The 21,201-nt window shown below is 43.0% G+C and overlaps 1 protein-coding gene across 2 annotated transcripts in view; it reads left to right on the top strand.

The window, feature by feature from the left end:
* Window positions 1-9,994: 9,994 nt before the first annotated feature.
* LOC138488866 (neurabin-2-like) overlaps window positions 9,995-21,201 on the top strand; it is a 1,321,710-nt gene continuing 1,310,503 nt past the window's right edge. For both annotated transcript variants that reach the window (XM_069616225.1, XM_069616224.1), the window contains exon 1: window positions 9,995-10,140. The gene's annotated coding sequence lies outside the window, so the exon portion shown is untranslated. The remainder of the gene's footprint in view (window positions 10,141-21,201) is intronic.

The raw sequence follows: 21,201 nt of genomic DNA, 5'->3' as shown, positions 1-21,201 counted from the left end.
ATTCTGCTTTTGGATCTCCACCTTGCCCCTACTTCTTCTGCACCTGCCAGACAGCTTTGCCTGTCCACCCCTCTCCTTCCCCCTCCACCCTGCTATTAAGGCTCAAGTGGTCCAATCAAGTGGAATCCTTTCAACTTTGAAGTGATAAGCACGTGCTAATTTTACAAGATGGATGCTAACACTTCACTGAGTCTCAGCCTAGCGGGAAAGGACCCAGAAGCCATTCACGCCAAGTGAATTAAAGGCCTGCGGCTTAAAAGCACACAGGACTCAATCCTTTTTTGTCTGTTTTTGGTCACCCTCATACAAAAACATGCAGTATACCCACTGGGCAAATGACACTCCTGCCCTAGTGGATCCGGGAGTACGGGGTCAATGTCTCCCATGTACTCAGTGGCTGTGTGGTACCTAAGCTTACAAGTGCACAGCACACTGCTTGTTCATATAGTATAGAAGGAGCTCAGCCTGCCTGCAAAGTAAGGATCTACAGGCGGTAGATGGGGTCGAGGGCGGAGAGTTACAAATAAAGTGACATATGCATACTTAACCACGGTCTGCTGGGAACATTGAATTAAACAACACTCAAATGTAATGAGGAAACCTGTTAAGGGATGAGCAGTTTCTGATGTTATGGATCCTGAGGTGGCTTTCTACCGCACTCTTTAGCTTTGATGCTGTATTCCTTCATTTTTTACACACACAAAATGTGCTTCTTGTCACCTCCTTTCCTCCTTCACTGTTCCCATTCCTCTGATTATCCAGGGTATATATCTCAGCATGTGGTGCCTCCCTTTCAAGTCTTTTCTTTCCTTATTAGACAGGCCTTCATCCTGAGCCTGGTCACTGGCCTGAAGTATGATGGTGCATTAGCCGAGATATTCCTGACTTAAGATAACCACATAATAAGGTATGGTTCAATAACTATGCCGATGATACACAGGTACTCATAAGGCTTGATTTTCTAGAAAGTGATCCCCCATCCCGATTGAGGAATTGTCTTACAGCAGTGGGGGACTGGATGGCCAATAAATGGTTGATGTTGAACGTTGATAAAACCGCGAATATGGTAACAGGTGCCGCTGAATCGCAGGCAGCCTGTACCACTGACTTTTAGCCAGATTCTTTTGACCCATGTCCAGCCCCTGTCAATTCTATCAAAAGTCTTGGTGTTAAAATTCAGTCCTCAGGCTCCAGGGAGCTGCAGATTGCATCAGTATGCAACTCTGGGTTTTTAAAGCTTAACATTTTGAGGAAGACGCTGCCATTTTTACCCTCCGAGTCTCGAGCAAAGGTTGCTGCAGCTTCAATTCTTGGGTCTATTGATTACTGCAATGGAATCTATGTTGGCCAGCCAGCTTTCTTGGTTCAAAGATTGCAGCTCCATCAGAATGCTGCTTCCCAGCTGGCTCGGTATCAGGTAATAATGTCCCCATACATAATGTCGCCGGGATAAGCCATTGGCGACATTATATATGGTGACATTATGTATGGGGACAGGTTGCGGGGATGTCCACTGCTCCCCGTGTTTAAAAAAAATTATAAATTTTGGGCTGCAGGAGTGTCCCCGCATGTGCAATGCAATAAAGTCTCCACAAAAAACTGCGATTTTTTTGTCAGGAAACATTTTTTGCAGGGACATTACTACATTGAACCGCTGGCTTTTGGAGTTGGTGGAATGTCCCTATCCCAAGATCTGCATCAATTGCATTGGCTTCCTGTGCATAGTGGCATCGAGTTGAAGACTCTCTGCATTTCTCATCAGGCCTTCAATCATTAGGGCGCTGAGTATCTGCAGATGAGACTCATTCCATACTCTCCCTCAAGACAGCTCAGTTCGGAGTCTCAAAAACTTCTGTTGGTCCCTTGCTTCATTTAAGAAGTATTCATGATCATTTAGCATTTTGGAAAGCTTGTGAGACTTAACTTTTAAGTCTTTTAGCGCCTTAGGTTTGTTAATGGCCTCCTCCACTGTGTGGGCGAAATATGCTTTTTAGCATTGATCACTTCTCTGTGATAGGCAGCAAGTGTGTTACGATAACACATTTTAGAGTTGGGGGAGTAACTCCTGCGCCACTTTTTTTCTGTCTGCCTACACTGGAGTTTGCTGTCCCTGAGTTTTTGCGAAAACCAAGGCTCAGGTGGACGACTGCATTGTTGACATAGTTTATAGGGTGCTAAAGCATCCGCCGTGGCAGTGAAGCCTCCTGTTATGTGGTTAGGGAGCAACACTCCACGGAGTTGCAGTGGGACTGAAGCATATTGATAAGTTTAGGTTTGGGGACAACTTTCCAGCTACGCTTGAATCGCAGGCTTTACTATGGCAGTAGGAGGGGCTGATAAAAGAATGGAAAAAGGCACCAAAAAATTGTCCAACCAAATAAGCGGCATAGGACTAAAAATATCAACAGAGGAGGAGGGAGCAAAGATTAACTCTAGAATATTACCGCTCCTGTGGGTGGGGACGAGGACTCCTTGAGGGAGGCCCAGGTCAGTCATCAGCAGGGTAAACTTAGCGACCAATTTGGCCGTAGTGGGATTAATGGGCAGATTGAAATCTCCCATGGTGAATAAATCAGGATATTTGGTTTGAAGTTCCATCACAAATGCCGGAAATTCGGTACAAAATAGATTATCGCCTCCAGGAGGTCGATAGACAAGTAAAACTGTAAAAGTGCAAGTAGGAGAGATAAAAATGCGGGTCAGATAGCATTCCATTTTTAAGGAGTGATTAAGAATCGTACTAATGACCTTATATTTGGTCTTATAGATTAAAGCAACTCCACCACCATGGTGGAGAGAGGCACGATCCTCATGAACTAAAAAGTAGTTTTCAAGCAGAGACTGAACAATCGCTGGTCCAGAGGTCTCTCTGAGCCAGGTTTCAGTAAGGAATAGGAGATCAAGATCCTTACTGGACAGAAGGTCATGGCAGTGCAGATGATGAGCAACCAAAGGACGTGTGTTGAGTAAAATGCATTGCAGTGAGGCTGAAGGTTCTACCTTCCTAGTAGTGGAACATTCAAAAAACCCGTAGGCCATTTGGTGTTAGCTGGGGCATAGGATAACAAAGTATTACATAGGGTCCAGCCCGCTATATCGATTATTATATTATTGTGACAAATCAAAGGTATTCGTCCCTTCTCTCCAGGTTGGACCCACCCCCTTTGAGGCTAGGGAGGTGAGCCCACTCCGCAAGACTCTCTCTAGGGGTCTGGGCAAGTTGAACCAAACTGGGAGTGACTTCCTCTTAGGGGACAGGTACTCTCATTTCCACGAGGAACTCTCTGGACCACCCACCTTATATACATATACGTGACTGCCTTCCATAAAGAATATCTCTTTGAGAAGAGATCTGTATATAATTGGGATGAGTGGATCACAAGAGGAGAGGGATTATGGTGCACAGGGGAACCCCCCCTAGCATAATCACGCCTTAGAGAGGCAGACTAGGAGGAAACGTGGAACCTGCGACTGTTCGACAAACTGAAGAACGCCAGCTCAAGACACCGGAGGCCCGGCGAAGTAGACAACGGAGAAGCCGTTGTGAAGATGGGGAGAGAAAACCTGTCCGACGTGGTGGTGTGACCAGGACCATCCTGCGGTGTGCCAGACACTCGCCTAACAATGCCGAAACCCCTACAGCAGGGAGCGCCGACACCTCCCACCGGCCAGCATCCCTCGACTACAGTAGCCGACAGAGACGCAAGGAACAGAATGTTGGAGTAACCCGAGACCGAAAACACAAGACAGGTTACCCCAGCAAGTGCTGATCCAAGCAATGTCACCCGGGACAAACAAGGGTACAGGGGAAAATAGGAGAAGCGGGAGGTTGCCAGGGCAACCTATTGTAAGGAGTGGAACGAGTGAAAGGCCTGAGGGCTACATTCGAATAGTAAACCTGAATAAGTCAATATATGAGCTACAAATGAAGAGCTTGACAAACAAGAGTGAGTGGGAAATGAAGGAAAGGTGGAAACGAATACCCTGGAAAGAGGGGAATTGCAGCTCAGTGTTGAAGGGTGGGGAAGACCCTCCATATCCAAGGGTCAAAAGAATTGTGATTTGAAACTGCCAAGTTAATTAAATAACAAGAGAAAGAAACCAATAGAGAAACCCAGGAGGGGGGGATTCCTAACACAAATAAAACCTTAAGAAAGGTTGGATCTCAGGGTGTGAGAAACCTGAAAGTAAAGTAAAGACTGTGAGACAGTATTTTCAGGAGAATCATTATAAGCATAACACTAAAGAGAGTAAAAGACCAATGAACAGCTAGGATTAGCTACAAGAACTCATGAAGGAAACTCCAAGAGAGTGGCAAAGAAAATCAGCATAAGCAACATATTTCAGAAACAGAGAGATTTTGTTTATTGACGATATAAGGAGCTAAAAACCCTGAGAGATAGCTTCTGCCAAGAAGGCAAAAAGGAAAACGACCAGATGAGGGTCCAGATGATGGAGATGAGAGACATTCTTTTGGCCAACTTTAGTTGTTTGTGTTAGTGGAAGGGTCAGATAGAGTTGCGTTTACGACTGAGGACCTTTACTTGTCACTTTGTGATGACAGACAAGCACCTTCGGTTACTTTAGTAAGGCAGGGAACCCCCTCTAGCATTAGGGGGAAGATAGGCCTTTTATAATTTGCACCTTCGGTTACTTTAGTAAGGTAGGGAACCCCCTCTAGCATTAGGGGGAAGATAGGCCTTTTATAATTTCATCAAGAGAAAGTCAACCTGTCCAGAGTATGTCCGACTCCTTCTTCCGACTCGCCACATTATCCAGGATGTGTGTAGGTGTTCCGGCAGCAAGGGCCAATCCAGTTATATAGGTGTCTGGAGGGGCTCTCATAAGCTCAAGGAGGTCCCCCATGGAGAGACGGGGAAACACAGCAGGCTCCAAACACATTTGCACAGATATACTGTTCACCCACCAACCCCACGCAGCGCTACCCATCCACAAATCGGCTAGGATACAGTCTTTATGGCAATGACACGTAAAACCTGTTCTCGTCTCAAATGCAGAGCACTCCTCATAAATGCCAAACCAAAATATCAAACCTTACGAAACCAGACATAAAAAACTAGCCTTACTGTACGGGTAATTGGAAAAGCTTGACCTTACAAGTTTGGGTGCCAACTTATGATTTTTGCTACAGAGGCAGAAATTCCGACACTGAGCAAAGAGAGGGAGGCCTGCCCATGTTCAGGTTGAAACAAACCATTTTAAAGCACGTTTTGCAGCAAGAAATGGAAACAAAGCCACAGGATTAACCGGCAATTCTAAACCTATAACATTTCTGCAACAGTCGCCTTTCCTGCGGAGCTGTCTTTCCTCGGCATTCTGCTTTTGGATCTCCACCTTGCCCCTACTTCTTCTGCACCTGCCAGACAGCTTTGCCTGTCCACCCCTCTCCTTCCCCCTCCACCCTGCTATTAAGGCTCAAGTGGTCCAATCAAGTGGAATCCTTTCAACTTTGAAGTGATAAGCACGTGCTAATTTTACAAGATGGATGCTAACACTTCACTGAGTCTCAGCCTAGCGGGAAAGGACCCAGAAGCCATTCACGCCAAGTGAATTAAAGGCCTGCGGCTTAAAAGCACACAGGACTCAATCCTTTTTTGTCTGTTTTTGGTCACCTCATACAAAAACATGCGGTATACCCACTGGGCAAATGACACTCCTGCCCTAGTGGATCCGGGAGTACGGGGTCAATGTCTCCCATGTACTCAGTGGCTGTGTGGTACATAAGCTTACAAGTGCACAGCACACTGCTTGTTCATATAGTATAGAAGGAGCTCAGCCTGCCTGCAAAGTAAGGATCTACAGGCGGTAGATGGGGTCGAGGGCGGAGAGTTACAAATAAAGTGACATATGCATACTTAACCACGGTCTGCTGGGAACATTGAATTAAACAACACTCAAATGTAATGAGGAAACCTGTTAAGGGATGAGCAGTTTCTGATGTTATGGATCCTGAGGTGGCTTTCTACCGCACTCTTTAGCTTTGATGCTGTATTCCTTCATTTTTTACACACACAAAATGTGCTTCTTGTCACCTCCTTTCCTCCTTCACTGTTCCCATTCCTCTGATTATCCAGGGTATATATCTCAGCATGTGGTGCCTCCCTTTCAAGTCTTTTCTTTCCTTATTAGACAGGCCTTCATCCCGAGCCTGGTCTCTGGCCTGAAGTATGATGGTGTATTAGCTGAGATATTCCTGACTTAAGATAACCACATAATAAGGTATGGTTCAATAACTATGCCGATGATACACAGGTACTCATAAGGCTTGATTTTCTAGAAAGTGATCCCCCATCCCGATTGAGGAATTGTCTTACAGCAGTGGGGGACTGGATGACCAATAAATGATTGATGTTGAACGTTGATAAAACCGCGAATATGGTAACAGGTGCCGCTGAATCGCAGGCAGCCTGTACCACTGACTTTTAGCCAGATTCTTTTGACCCATGTCCAGCCCCTGTCAATTCTATCAAAAGACTTGGTGTTAAAATTCAGTCCTCCGGCTCCAGGGAGCTGCAGATTGCATCAGTATGCAACTCTGGGTTTTTAAAGCTTAACATTTTGAGGAAGACGCTGCCATTTTTACCCTCCGAGTCTCGAGCAAAGGTTGCTGCAGCTTCAATTCTTGGGTCTATTGATTACTGCAATGGAATCTATGTTGGCCAGCCAGCTTTCTTGGTTCAAAGATTGCAGCTCCATCAGAATGCTGCTTCCCAGCTGGCTCGGTATCAGGTAATAATGTCCCCATACATAATGTCGCCGGGATAAGCCATTGGCGACATTATATATGGGGACAGGTTGCGGGGATGTCCACTGCTCCCCGTGTTTAAAAAAAATTATAAATTTTGGGCTGCAGGAGTGTCCCCGCATGTGCAATGCAATAAAGTCTCCACAAAAAACTGCGATTTTTTTGTCAGGAAACATTTTTTGCAGGGACATTACTACATTGAACCGCTGGCTTTTGGAGTTGGTGGAATGTCCCTATCCCAAGATCTGCATCAATTGCACTGGCTTCCTGTGCATAGTGGCATCGAGTTGAAGACTCTCTGCATTTCTCATCAGGCCTTCAAACATTAGGGCGCTGAGTATCTGCAGATGAGACTCATTCCATACACTCCCTCAAGACAGCTCAGTTCGGAGTCTCAAAAACTTCTGTTGGTCCCTTGCTTCATTTAAGAAGTATTCATGATCATTTAGCATTTTGGAAAGCTTGTGAGACTTAACTTTTGTAGTTTCTTGCTATTCTCTAAGATTTCTGGAGTAGACTCTCCTACAGGCTGTTTCTTAGCACCTAGATGCCTTCTGGCTGTAGTGCTGTGCTTTATAAATGCTATGAGATACATTACATTACTGTCACTTCCTCAACATGCTGTCATTCAACTATTCCATCATTCATAAAGACTGTTATAATGACAGCCACTCCATGCCCACACCCGTTGCACGATGATAAGACCCCCACCCCATCCACCTGCCTCCAAACGCAGTCGTGAACATTTATTTCATCAATCTGAGTGTGGGGGCTTTGTGAACGCCAGACCCCGGACCTGTTACCTAACACCAGAATTGAAGGTCCAAGATGTGACCCAACTCAGTGTGGTGAGTGCAGTGGGCCTTTTCTGCAACTTATGTGAGCGCCAAGCAGCCGCTCACCCTTTGGTGCACCTAGCCTCCCACTGAGTGTGGTTGTGTGTCAAGTGATAATCCATCAATTATTTTTCAAATAGTAACATTCCATACTTCACAATGGTTTGTGATCACAAGTTCATCAGCTGCAATTCCATATTAACCATTTCTCAGCCCATCGCCCATAGATGCTTAAAACTACCACTACCACTTCGCCACATCCAGCCTTCCCCTCTATCGAACGCTCACCAAATACCCGTCTCCTTCCCTCTTTCCTTCTTCCATGCCGAGCCATTGTTATGCTCCTCTTCGATTCATGGCTCCCCAACCTTTCGTCCCTACTTGGCCAATTCCTGACTGCATTACGGGGGTTTTCAAATCCAAGGATGAGGTTAATTTGTTTAATATATGACCCCTATCTAGTTCCACCCCTTCCTCCTCTTCCAGATTAATATTCTTCCACAAGATTTCCTTTCCACCAACCCCCATCGCTGTTTGTACTTTATCCATTGCTGTAACTGCTGACTTTTTGAGCATTTCCAGGATATGGCTATCTGTCTTTCAGCCAATATCAGCATAAATTGCACTGTCCTTTTCTGAGTTTTGTTTCTCTTCCCTCCCACGAGCATTACCAACAAGCAGATAGACGGTGTGCGAGTATAATTTCTCCATAGTAACTCATTAATTCGGCCCATTAACCCATCCCAGTATATGATTATAGTCGAACATTAACACAACGTATACCAAAACTCTCCCAGGCCCTCACCACAACACAGACGTTCATGAGATAAAATGATTAACTGTGTGTAGCTCTGCTGGAGTCATGCATACCCTCTGCAGAATACAGAAGTGAGTTACCTGAAACCTCCCCTTGACTGTTTGCTGACCTGGTTTGGACGTCCTCATTGGAGGGTGGAGCATTTGTAATAATAAATAAATGTGACATTTATTTTAAAGCAGCAAAGATTCACTTTACTAATATCATATCATACAGTCAGCAACTCGGCAGCCAGTTACCACCTGGAGACAGGCGTCCTTTGAATGCCACATGTCCCTTCGGGCTGTAAAGGGGGCAAGGGTCCTTTCGGAATGCTAGCAGCCTGACAGCGGCCTAGTAATGAGGGATGGGTGATTAAATAAAAACAGTTCCCAGCCAGGCAGATACACTCCCCAAAAACACCAAGAGCATGAGGGTTATTTAATGAACGATCATCAAAACATACATCAGCCGTACTACTTGCTGTCCCCAACGAAGTGAAACAAAACAAGAGATTTAAAGCCTTTTGACATTACTTACTTTTCATTTTGGGTGCTTAATAATGGGAGAGCAATCTGCGCCTGCTGCATGCCTCCCTCGTGTGTCTTTACCCGCCTGAGCCCCCTCCCTCTATCCCGTGTCAGCTCTCTCTAAACTAAAGATCCCAGTCCGCTCCCACCAGCGTGCACATTAGCCAGTGCAGCAGGAGGCAGACCCAGGCAATGTGTGCTGTGAAAAGAAATGTACAATAACGTGCAATGTTGAAAGGAGGAGGGTTACAATGGCACCGCATTTAGTGATTATTACAATCCTGGGAGTTTATAGAACAAAAACGCATAATGTCTGATGGGTGCTTGTTCTTTCCGTCCGCTGGGTTTGTGCTCTTTCCGTCCCTTTTGAAGTCGCTCGTGACACGACTTCTCTTTCTTCTTTTATTTCAGTCAGCCTAGCTCAAATAAAGTTAAATGAACTGCACCCTGGGACCTCAAAAAGACAGGCACACCACATTCATGATGTCAAAAAATTAGTAAAAAAGTAATGACTGAGCATGCGTGTGCATGCTCAGTCAGCAGGATAGGATTTTTTGACACATAGCAAAAAGTGACGTTACACCGGCTCTCTGCCCCCCTGGAGACCAGGACGCCCCTGCCGATGGCACCCTATTATCTGCCCCCCTTGCCACCAAAAGTTGCCTCCGCTACTGCCAAATCTAACCCTATGCAAATTGTTCCCGGCTGGACAAGTCGAATCCCCCTCCATTACCCAATCTGCAGTCCAAACACCCCCACCATGTGCAGGGCAATCCCCTCTCTACACAACACGACAAATATTTAATTCCAACCGTTCTGCACCGCAAATCTCAAAATGTAAACTGGTTCACGAAAACTTCTCCTGGGACCTGATTTCTTCGCCAAGGAATGCCGGTATTCTTCGGCTCTGACCACGTTGCTCACTCGAGTCTGTGCTTTCCCGCCCTAGTAAAGATGACAAGGGCTGGAGGGCGTAGTGTGAAGCACGCGAGCAAGCGTAGATCACAGACGTACATGGCTGAACGTAACGTGCACCTTACGTGATGAGGAGGAGGCGGAGCTTTGCTAGGGTCCGTTCCTCGGATAGGAACTTGGGAAGCAGACAGTACACTACGGGGCAGACACGGGCCGCACCCCCTTTGCTCATTAAGTTCCGCCAACCGGTTAACGGTTGTTTGCGGCTACTTGGGGACAACTAAAACATAAGCACAGGTGCGTTACTTTCACCGTCATTGACATCTTTTAAAGTGTTTGTGTTGTTTACGTTTGTTTTCAATGGACCGCTGGGAAGGGTTTGGGGGAAGGGTGTGTGGTTCCTTTCTCTGAAATGATCATGTGAACTTTTGTGCCAAAAAGCTTGCTGATAGATAGCATTTATTTTTTTAGTCTCCCTACTATTACTCTTTTTTACAGCTGTGCCATGGAATGCCAGCGCGTAAACGATTCATTTTTTTGTTAAAAACATTGTAATCTGATACTTTATTTCATTTGAAGTGATCCACGACTGCAAGCCCCAGAATGAATTACATGAAGAGAGTTGAATATTTGTGAGCAAGGTGATATGGAGTCCTTTTGTAACTTAGTGAAGTTTAAAACAGCGTTCAGTAATGTTCCTGTCCTCGCAGAATTATGCATGAATTTGAAAGGCATTTATTTGAAGTATACCCCCCTGGCTTTCAAGTGTCATTTACGTTTTTTATTTTTAATGTTCAAATCATTGATGGACTCGAATGCATTTCGAATACAAGTTTGGCCATAGCAGCTCATATAGCTACTGTGTCACATGATGCTAAGTTTAGGCAGCTTGCAAAGTTTTTTTTTTTTTTCTGGGGCATTTATATTGCAGTAATCCCAACTGTAGTGGTGTTTTGGCGGCATTAACTTGTCTGAGAAAATAACGTGTTGTGCCACCACTGTGGGTAACAAGACCGTAGTCTGCGGGGGAAGAAGAAAGGAAAAACGGGGCAAAATATAGGCGTTTAGGGGCAGAAGCAGGAAGAGCATAGCGACTCAGAGCTAGCAAATTTGGAAGATATGATGGGATTGTGATAGAGGGGTGATTGTATAGCTAAGGGTGCATGTGTGTGTAATGGAAGGTAGTGGACGAAGTGGAATGCTGGTTAAAAAGATAGAAAATAAGATGATCTGTGATAAACATTTTCTGGTTATGGCATTTCCAGTACTGTGGTAGAAGTACTTAAATTAATACTAGCATAGTTGTACGTTGGCCCAGATAAGTGCTCCAGAAGCTCTGCAGTGGGGTGGTCAGAAATATAGGCCTCTGCTGCAAATCCAAAGTTTATAATACTGGAAGGATAGCATCTTGGAAGCAAAACCACGCATAGCAACACAGGTTCGGAATCGCGTTTAGGAAATGGTCTCCAGTATTAAGCATGTTATAAAAGAACAATTATAATTATAATTTGGAAATGCTAAGCAAACTGTCAGAAGTGACAGAGCCAAGGATAGGCTGCATAAAAATCTGAATGTGCTGAACCACATTGAGAGAAGGGGAATGCGGAAAAAGAAAGTAGCATCCACCCTTCAAAGGCCATATGCTCATTGTCTCCCTATGAGGGTGATTTCACTGATAAAAGCTGTGGGAGATGTGCAGCTCATGAACTAGCATAATGTAATTGCTGTGTAGCGAGTATGACACGCATGCATTTCGCTATACTACCAGACATCCAAAGACAAGGATGTGCAATGGATCCCAGAGTGCATGTCATGAAAAGTATACAAGTGGTTATGCAATATAAAGAAGACAATCGTCGCCAGAGGTGGATGGACTTTTATCAGTGTTGGCTCATTATGCCTGATTCTTTCAACTCTGTGTGGGTTTGGCTGTACCATTTGGCTTTCATCTGTCTCCACAGCACAAACCAGTCCTTGTATGCAGGCTTAAAATCAGTATTGGCCAACCCGATGGGTCTAGCTTTTTAATATTTTTATGTATATGTTATAACAGTGAGTTGTTGAATATGGTGGTTTTAGAAGTTGGACAAGTGGATGCATGAATGGACGAGTAGGTGAATATCCAGTGGATGGATGATTTTGTGAATATGGGTGAATGGATAGTGAGTGAGTAAATAAGTGGATTAAAATGGTTGGATCAGCAGGTGAATATTGGTGGTTGGATGAGTGATTTGAATGTGTTTGGCTGGGTGGATGAGTCGTGTACTGAGAGGGTAAATATGGTTGGGTGGATGAGTGGGAGAATTTAGTTGTATGATAAATGGATAGGTGAGTGGATGAATGTGTTTGGATGTGTGGATTAATGTGTTGGTTAGTATGATTGCAGGAGTGAACATACAGATGAATGGTTTTGTGTTTAGTTTTCCTCAGTTCCAAAGTAGGGCAATCTGCCAACAGCACGCGGCTAGGACCATGCAGTATTATTTTTGTGGGAAGCATGTTGATCACTCTGCAGAAGCTGCACAGGAAGAGTCCTGAAAACCTGTTATGTGGGGCATCCTGGCAGCAGCCCACTGAGGAGCTGCAGAAAAATTACAGCAAAGATAGAAATCTTCTGTGTGTGAAAACGCTCAAAAACATTTACTGGGACCTGAGCAGTTCTTTAGTAAGTACTCTAACTCCTGCACAACGAAAGGCAGTTACATGCCTTAATTGACTTTACCATCCACTACATTGCACCATAATATGCTCTGCTGACAACCATCTTTTTGGCTTCTAGTTTGTGCTTTAATTAAGTAAGCTTTTTGGGCAAATGAAGCATTTTATGAATAGTATTCTACTGGAATAATGCTATTTAATTATCATTCAAGGGACGTTTGTTAAAGGTCTGTGATGCTTAGAAGATCTGGGCTTTTGGGGATTTGTTTTCTAACAGGACTTCTCTAGGCTTGTATTTGGTTTGCATACCACGTCGCGTCACATTTGAAGGATTGTAGTTTAACAATCTCTATTATTGGGTGTCTTGTATATGTGATCTATATAGAGTTGCTCCGTTGAAGGAGCAGGTGACCAGTGCCCCTTTACATTTATGCTGTTACATCAGAGGGACTGTGAGCTCAACAGACTGTATGGTATTCTCAGCTGTAAATGGGATTTACATAGTCTTGAACTCGGCTACAGATAAGCAACAGATAAAGGGTATATCGGCCACTGTACTCCCCCCCACCGCCCCAAAGAAAATAGGAAAAAACTACCAAAAAATAAAAATAGGGGTAAAAATATCCCCCCATAAACAAAATAGGAAACAGACATATAACTCCCCAAAAATAAAAATAGGAGTAAAAATACACCCACCCCCCCCAAATAGGAAACCGACACATCGGAACTTGTGACCCTGCTTTCACCCAAACGGCTCCATGGATCTGGTTGGACCAGTAGTGCATGTAGAACCAGAGGAGGAGACTACTGTTATTATTGCCTGATTGGAAGAAGTCAACGTGTATATTTAAATGTTCATGAATAACCAGGTGCATAGAAAGCATCTTTATTAAAGAAACATTTCCAATTTTCCAGTCAAAGCCATGTTTACTCGCTTATAAAATACTCCCATTGGAAAATGGACTTCTATTTTTACTCCCCAAAAAATACTTTTGCTCCAAACTTTAAAGAATAGGGAGTAAAGTATTCCCACTTTAAAATCGTATCTGGAGCATTGAATGGGCAGGTGACCAGGGGTCTATTTTATTGGCTTGGAAACCTCGAGGAATGGTCACCCCACCAGTTATTTTAATTTTTTTTACAATAATGTATAAGTTAAATCCTTGTTTTGTAATGTTTTTTGTTTCAATGTTTCATTTACAATTTATTTCTAATATATTGGTGACGCTTTTTTATTTTAGCAGAGGTTCTTATTGTTTTTATCAAGCATTTATTTATTATTTTTTTTTTTCCTAACCAATGGCAAAACGTAAAGCAAATATGTGACCTGTGGTTATGGCTCAATACAGGAGGACAATGTTTTGATTTAGTGAGACTGAATCATTCTGTACAATCTGAAAGAAATCTAGGGTCGGTGTGTTAATTTAGAAGCTGCACAATGTTTTACACTGGATGCTCCAAATTTGCTAGTCCAACCTAAAGGCTGAAATCTTGTACAATCTACGTTGCGTTTCACTGGAAATGGGTAACTAGTCTTTGGTCAATTGTATGATGGCCTATAGTTCAGCTAATATTAGGAAATATCCTTTAGCACAGTATGAAACTTCTAGGTAGGCACATCAAGAAGGTGGCCATAATTTCTTTTTTATTCCGATTGATGTGCATGCCATGAAAAGGTGGTTAGAGTTTTCTAAATCGGAACATCAAGAGAAACCCAGAAGGGGTGTGGCTGGCAAATGTGGACCCCCAATATCTTCTATCTAAAGATATTGCATGCCTAAATTGCCTTCGAGTTTTAGCTTACGGTCAGGCTCATTAGATAAAGATGTAGGTGAAGTGGAAATGATGATGTATATACCCAATATATTCAAATACTATCAAATGGCCGACGAGTATGTCGATGCAGTGTTTGATCGTCTTGCATGGACTCGAAGTCACTCTACCATAGTGATAAGGAAGTTCTAATTATGGGTGCCAGCACAAAATGACATCAGAGGAACTAGAGTACAATCTAAAAAAACAAGTCCCAGGTATGAGCTTTGCAGGATGCTACCCTTAAACAAGAAACTGTGCTACTCAAGAAGATGTCTGAAGGGTACAATGGGTAGTTGTTGAATGATAGAGAGGAGCTTGTGAGATTAAAAGATCCAAATCTGGAGAAACATAGGGCCCAAGAGGTATTTGAGGGGTTGTGGGGGAATGTCTTGCTATCAGCTAGTGCGTATAACATCATGAGAAGTGGCTACTACAAAAACAATCCAAGACCACCTAAGTGGAACTCTGATGGGAAGTCGGCAGCAGAATCAGTAACCCTGTGCCATCAATAAATTCAAGAGTAGAAAATCGGGGTATCTGCGAGAAGAAGCACATGTTCGAAGGGAGCCAAAAGACCAACTAATGGATGCTTGTGTAAAAGTGTCGCTCTATATGACTAAAATGTACCCCAAACTAAGGGAGACGTGAGCAAAGGGCGATGCCCTTCTGAATAATTGTATCAATTGTTTGCTACATGTGAAGGGATGATGTTCAGTAATAGAAGAGTATATATTAGAAACATTTCTGTATCCCTGGAGACAATAATGGGGACTAAATTCGTAGCTCCTTAGTAGAGGAATATATATTTGATGGCTTACTTTGTAATGTGTATTCATCTACCTAATGCAAGGCATAAAATAAGCAGTGTCGTATAGCAATCTGCTATTCAATTCTGTAGGTTTGCTAATTAAATTGCCACTTGTGTAGCTAAAATAGCTATTTGTTACCCTTTTCAATGAAAGCAAGTCACAGCCTCAGGCCTCTCCCCGTCCTTTTTTTGTTCTGTTCACTGCAGTAATCTCCTTCACTCTTGCGTGCCAAAGGCCTGTATGGGAGTCAAAAATTATTTTTCTTCAAATAATTGCAAGCCAGACATAATCTGGATGGCACTTCTTTTAAGCAAACTATATCCTGTCTGGCAAAGAACAGCATGTGTAGTTTATATTTTTTTAAAGACAGTCCTGCAATTCCATTCCTTACATAATGGCAGTATTGCCTCAGTAAAACACTGCAGTGTCTCCATGCTTTACAGTAAAGTTTAGGTTAGTATATCTAAATATCTGTCAACTAGATTTTATTTTATTGGGAAAGATGCATCATATAGACGAGTGAACACTTTTTTGAAAATGTACATGATTACACAGCCAAATACTTTTCATGGCAAACCTTTTTCTGTGACCTACTGGATGCATACATCTTCAACTAGTGCTCAATGAGCTGAACCCATACTCCTGGATGTTCTATCTTATCACCCTGTTGCCTTATACAAGCTACCCTGAAAGAGAGATGGCCACAAACTACAATTTTCAACCTCTGTTAGTCTCCTAATTTCCTTCCTCTTATATAATTAATACACAAAACTAACCAGATATGTACGCAAAGTAGTGATCAATAGTTCCATCCAGTCTGTAGATCTAAAGATCTGCTGCAATACCATCCACCGTATTTAGGCTCCAGAGCTCACTTTGCTCTATAATTGATATTGATGCTTTGTATAACAGCACAAACATGAGAAGTGTTCAAACTGGTTTCAGACCCTTTTAATCCTATATATGTGTGTCCATTCAATTGTATGCAGACACTCGTCCAGGGCACGCCTAGTCGAGTAGATTTTATGAAGGCAGAGTACCATAGAGGACATTTGAAACTTTTAATATTTACTTTGTTTGCAGTAAATGTCAAGTAAAAGTTTCCCTGTGCATGGCTGACCGATGGGTGGCAGAACATAAAGTGGATTTTTGGCGACTTGCACCATTTTACAGAAAGGGCATTCACATTTTTGGTTATTTGTTGCCAAGCTTCAAGCACATTTCTCTTAGGTTGAGTAGGTAAACTAAGTTACTAGACCTGTAGGTCTAGTGGAATTTTAAAGAATTTGCAAGGCATGACACTTTCACTAATGTCAGCGGTACACAAAAAATGCTGCATTGTTGCTCATTTTATGTCCTGGGTGCAAACAACTTATGGGGACATGAACAATATTAATCAAACGAGTTTGTTTGCTAATCAAGAACATTTTAATTAGCAAATTCTGCTAATCAAATTCTTCAAACTAATTTATGACTTGCTAATGGGTCAAAAATTCGACTCCAAACTCCCCTTCCTGCCCCCCTTCCATCATTGGACCATGCAGTACAAATAACAGTAGTATGTACTTTGCCAACAGTAGACTGGCTTTAATGAAAAGTTACAAATGCTCGTTTACTCAGTACAAGAAGCAACAACTATTTAACAAATCTGTGTAAAATCATCACTGGTCGGAAAATATATTATGCTCTATGTGTAGGCGTCTGAAGCCTTCTGGAATTGTCTGCTCTTGGCTAGCTAGACCGACAGATTGAGATTGCCTCCTCCACTAGTGGGGTTACCCTTAATAGATTTAGGTGGTTACAGGATCCGACAGAGAAGTAAGTGGGCACCACTGTTGAGTAATATTCTTTAATCCAAAGTCAATATGTACTGTTATGCTCAAAGCAATTCAAAAGGAGCTGGCTGCGACAAGTCTGGAGACACCCTGACTACAAAACGCAACAAAAGCAGGCGACCGAGTAAAAATACTAGGTCACACAGCCGCTCTCAAAAAATGGCCCAGATGTGGGCGTCAAGTTATAAAGTTCAAAGGTTTTCTTATATCCACAGGTATTACAATGCTAAAAAAAAAATGAATGCAGTAAGTCTGTTGGTTTTTTCAAATTTTAGTTTATCCAAAATATAAATAAAGCTGTCACTAATGTTTTCTTAGTGAGAAGAGAGTAGCCGCAACACATATGTACAATAGACTAGGGCCAATGCATTTTGGAAAGATTTCCTTCTTCGGGGCCAGTCTGCACAGTTACACAAAATGCAACAATAATATTATCGCCATTACATATAAATAAAAATGATTTCAACATACCAATCAATGGAAAGTCCCATGGTGTAGGCGAAATATAGAAAAAAGGGATAAATAGAATGAAATACACAAAAACAAAATGAATGGTTATGTGAGGAAGAAATGTTACCTTAATAGTGTTGCAAGTGTAAGAACATACGCTGTAAAGCCAAGGGGAACTGGGCGCAACGTTGTAGCGTGCATACAGCCGCCAAAGTATTAAAGAGATCGCGTTATCTAGGAGAAAGATATGGATCCCGGTAAATTGGGTTATGAGGTTGTGGATAAATACAAAATTGAGCAGGACGCAATTGCGTTGCTTACCTCCGTGTACACGGAGCGGGGGAATCCTTCTGCCTGCAGAAGCCGGTTCGGACGAGCGAAACGCTGTGTAAAGCGGTCGCCTAGGTAACCGCTTGTTGTAGAGACACATGATCATCGCGGCGCCATTGGGCGTCCGATGCGCACAAAACTAAGGTGCAAAACAGAGGTAAGCCTGCACATATTGAAAAAATATTCAATTATGGGGTATCTCAGCATAATGTAACATCTAAAAATTAAATTTAGACCAAAACGAAAAAAATCTTAATGGAAAAAATACTCGCAGATCAAGTGGTAAACAGGACAATATCACAACAAGAGATAAATGAGCTGCAGAGAAGTCAACTAAAGGGAAGTGATGTAGTAAAATGCCGCAAGGTTGTGGTATTACTAAGGTAAACCATATAAGTAGAACATGCTAGTAGCATTACTGGGGAGATAGTACATGACATTTGAAAGTGCAGCGATTCATAAATAGGAATATCAAGTGCATGTGGACACATCATCCAGAAAGGCAATACATGTTACATAACCTCGTTGATGATGGTGTCGCCCCGAGGAACGGCACCTTGGGTCCCAGACCAAGGTCCGGGATATACAGCGAGGTTAATAAACAGGTCACATGGGATCAAGGTAGTGAAGGATGCAATCAGTATATTAGTAATAGGAGAACAGTGTAAACGAACAATGCACCAGGCGTGCATTTGCAGGACATGTTATTAGACATAGCAGTGGTAATTAATTTATTTCCTCATTCAAACCATTGGGGACCAAACTACAGAGTTTATCGATCCAAAATTTTCTCTACGATTTAATCGTAGACTCAGATCTTCATGGGGATTGTTTCTTGTAAGCACTTCCAACACCAAAAACTTAATCTGTGACAAATTGTGATTGTTCATGGCCCAATGGCGGGCCACGGCTGAGTTTGGATTGGAATTTCGAATGAACCGGTGTTCATTCCATCTGATCTTGGCAGCTCCGATACATTACTTGGAACATCATGGGCCCTTTACAAAATGTAAATTTTGTGGACGCAAGGAGCTTGATGGATGCATTGATCTCTGCTTCAAGGACTTTTGGTTAATAACCAAGATCTGTATTGGGGGGGGGGGTATGCTAATTATTTTGTTCCAGTTATAAAGGGCAAAAGAGAGCACCCCTAGGGGAGGGGTTTCCTTGGTAAATACACATTTAAATGCAAAGAATTTGAATAGTGAGACAGGCTCTCTAGAATTCCCAACAATCTGTTAACGAATGTGTATGGTGAGTCAGGGACTGTGCAGACAATATCAAGTGTTAGAAAGTGGGATAATATATTATTGATGAAACGGCTTTTAAGGAAGTTAGTAGTGGGTAATTTTTTACCTCCAATCGGAACCCCAGAAGCTGCTAATGGGTCTAACCAAAGAGGGAGAGCAAACAGGGGCATTCTGAAAATTGACTGAAGGAAACCCAAAAGTCGGCACGAGTGTATCGATTTTGTATTGAAGCATGCTAGGGAGCATGCGACAGGAGCGCTTCAGGTGATGATGCGATCTGAGTGTCTATTTAATAAGCATACACTGTGTGGCACGCACTTTGTCTGGGTGCACTTGCTGAGGGGCCTTAAAATACACAGTATTTTATAATGGGCAAGAGCGCTGCACACAGTGACATTTAAATATTAATGAGCCGCACTTCTGGGGCGGGCCAATGGGGGGGTGCAAGTACACAGTTGGCTGAGGCGTAAAACAGCTGTTTGACAGCTAATGGATGCCATTAGTTTTTTGTTTCTAAAGGGAGACGTTTAATACAAAATGTAATTAAAGGTGTACTGAACATACCTGCACAGCGTTCTGTTTGAAGGTACGTTAAAAAAAAGAAAATTGTCGCTGCACGGTAAATGTTGAACTTTTTCCATTTGCAGACAGTGACAGCACCTTATCCTTTTTCATTTTTGTTGTGACACACAGATTTTAAACGTGATTGGCTTGTGTTACAATATGCCTTTTTGTTTTTTGCGCTATCTAAGCGGCGGCGTAGGCGCACATCGCTGTTATTTGTTTTTTTAATTCAACCACAACGCTCTTGTCATGCGCTTCCCTAATTACAATAGAAATTACTGTATGGTAATTAGGGAAACTTCATACCGGCACCTAAGAAGTGCATGCCTTTCATGCTCTGCAGAGTAGGGCTATACATGCACGCACTCATTTTATTTTAAAAAATGCCTGCAAGTTGAGCGCTGGCGCATTAGTGCTCTGCGCAGGTGCTCACTTTTATTAAATAGGCCCCCTGCAAAGGTGAGTTTAAGTAAAGCCATATGGATTGCATTTTAATTAATCTGAGATTATTATTATGGTGGGAGTGTGGACCAGGCTTCAGTAAGCAGTGGAGGGCTTTACAGTCATAGGGGGAAGAACAAATTGAGTGAAGTGGAGAAAAGGGCAGGGGGAGCTAACAACCGGGAAGATTGGTCAAATGGCTGCAATGAATCGACAAGCGCCCGGGGAGTAAACAGTGAGGGTAAGAGGCAGGGGTTTTGAAGGCTTTCATGTAAAGATTGAAGATCACAGGGAACAAGATGGATCCATGCGGGACTCCATAAGTGATTGGTAGAGTTGATCTGGAGGAATACATTTGTACAAACTGTTGGCGATTAGAAAGGTAGGATTTGAACCAACTGAGGACTATCTCGCTGATTGCCATGTGACAATGTAGATTGTGAGTTCTGGTGGTCTACTGTGTCAAATGCTGATGAGAGGTCAAGGAGAACCAGGAGGCAAGGATGACCATTGTTGAGGATTTTAAGAGCATCGTCATTCACCTTGATTGTTGCTGTTTCTGTGCTTTATCTAGGCCTGAAGCCAGATTGGTAGGACTAAAGGAGGTTATTTGCTTCATGTTCTACGAGTTGTGTGTCAACTGCTTTCTCAAGGATGTTACCTAGGAAGGGAAGATCGGTGATGGGGCGGTAGTAGCTGAGGTTGTCGGGGTCCAGTGTTGGTTTCTTGACCAGAATGTTTTGTCCAGTTTTGATGGTCGAGGGGAAGCTACCTTGAGTTAGGGAACTGTTGATGATTGTCGGGTAACAGAGGAGCGCTTCAGTCTGAAGGGTCTTGAGTATGGAGGCAAGGAGGGTGTTGGCTGCATACAATGTGGCCTTGAGCAATGCTAGGGTGGCAGTGACGTTTTCCATAATGTCTTGAAAGCTGTCCAGGTAGTTGTGGTTTTGCAAGCTGGCATATGTAGTGTTTTGTCAGTTGCGGCGTTGGTGTCTGTGTTGGCAGATCATACTGATTTTGTTGATGAAGTAAGAATTGATGGCTGTGGATTTTTCGATGGAGTGTGTTATGGGTGTGCCTTGAGCAGGACAAGGGTTGATATGCTGCTGGATTTTCACCAATTTGTGTTTTCTGATGGTTCGTTTGTTGAAGTTCAGGTCTTGAATTACCATGGTGCTGAAGGTTTAGGCGTGGTTTCACTGGCAC

This window comes from Ambystoma mexicanum, chromosome 9, assembly GCF_040938575.1.
Source record: "Ambystoma mexicanum isolate Mex_15411 chromosome 9, UKY_AmexF1_1, whole genome shotgun sequence".
Classification (NCBI taxonomy): domain Eukaryota; kingdom Metazoa; phylum Chordata; class Amphibia; order Caudata; family Ambystomatidae; genus Ambystoma; species Ambystoma mexicanum.
Note: the sequence above shows the minus strand (reverse complement) of the source record. Positions and strands in the feature narration are given on the sequence as shown.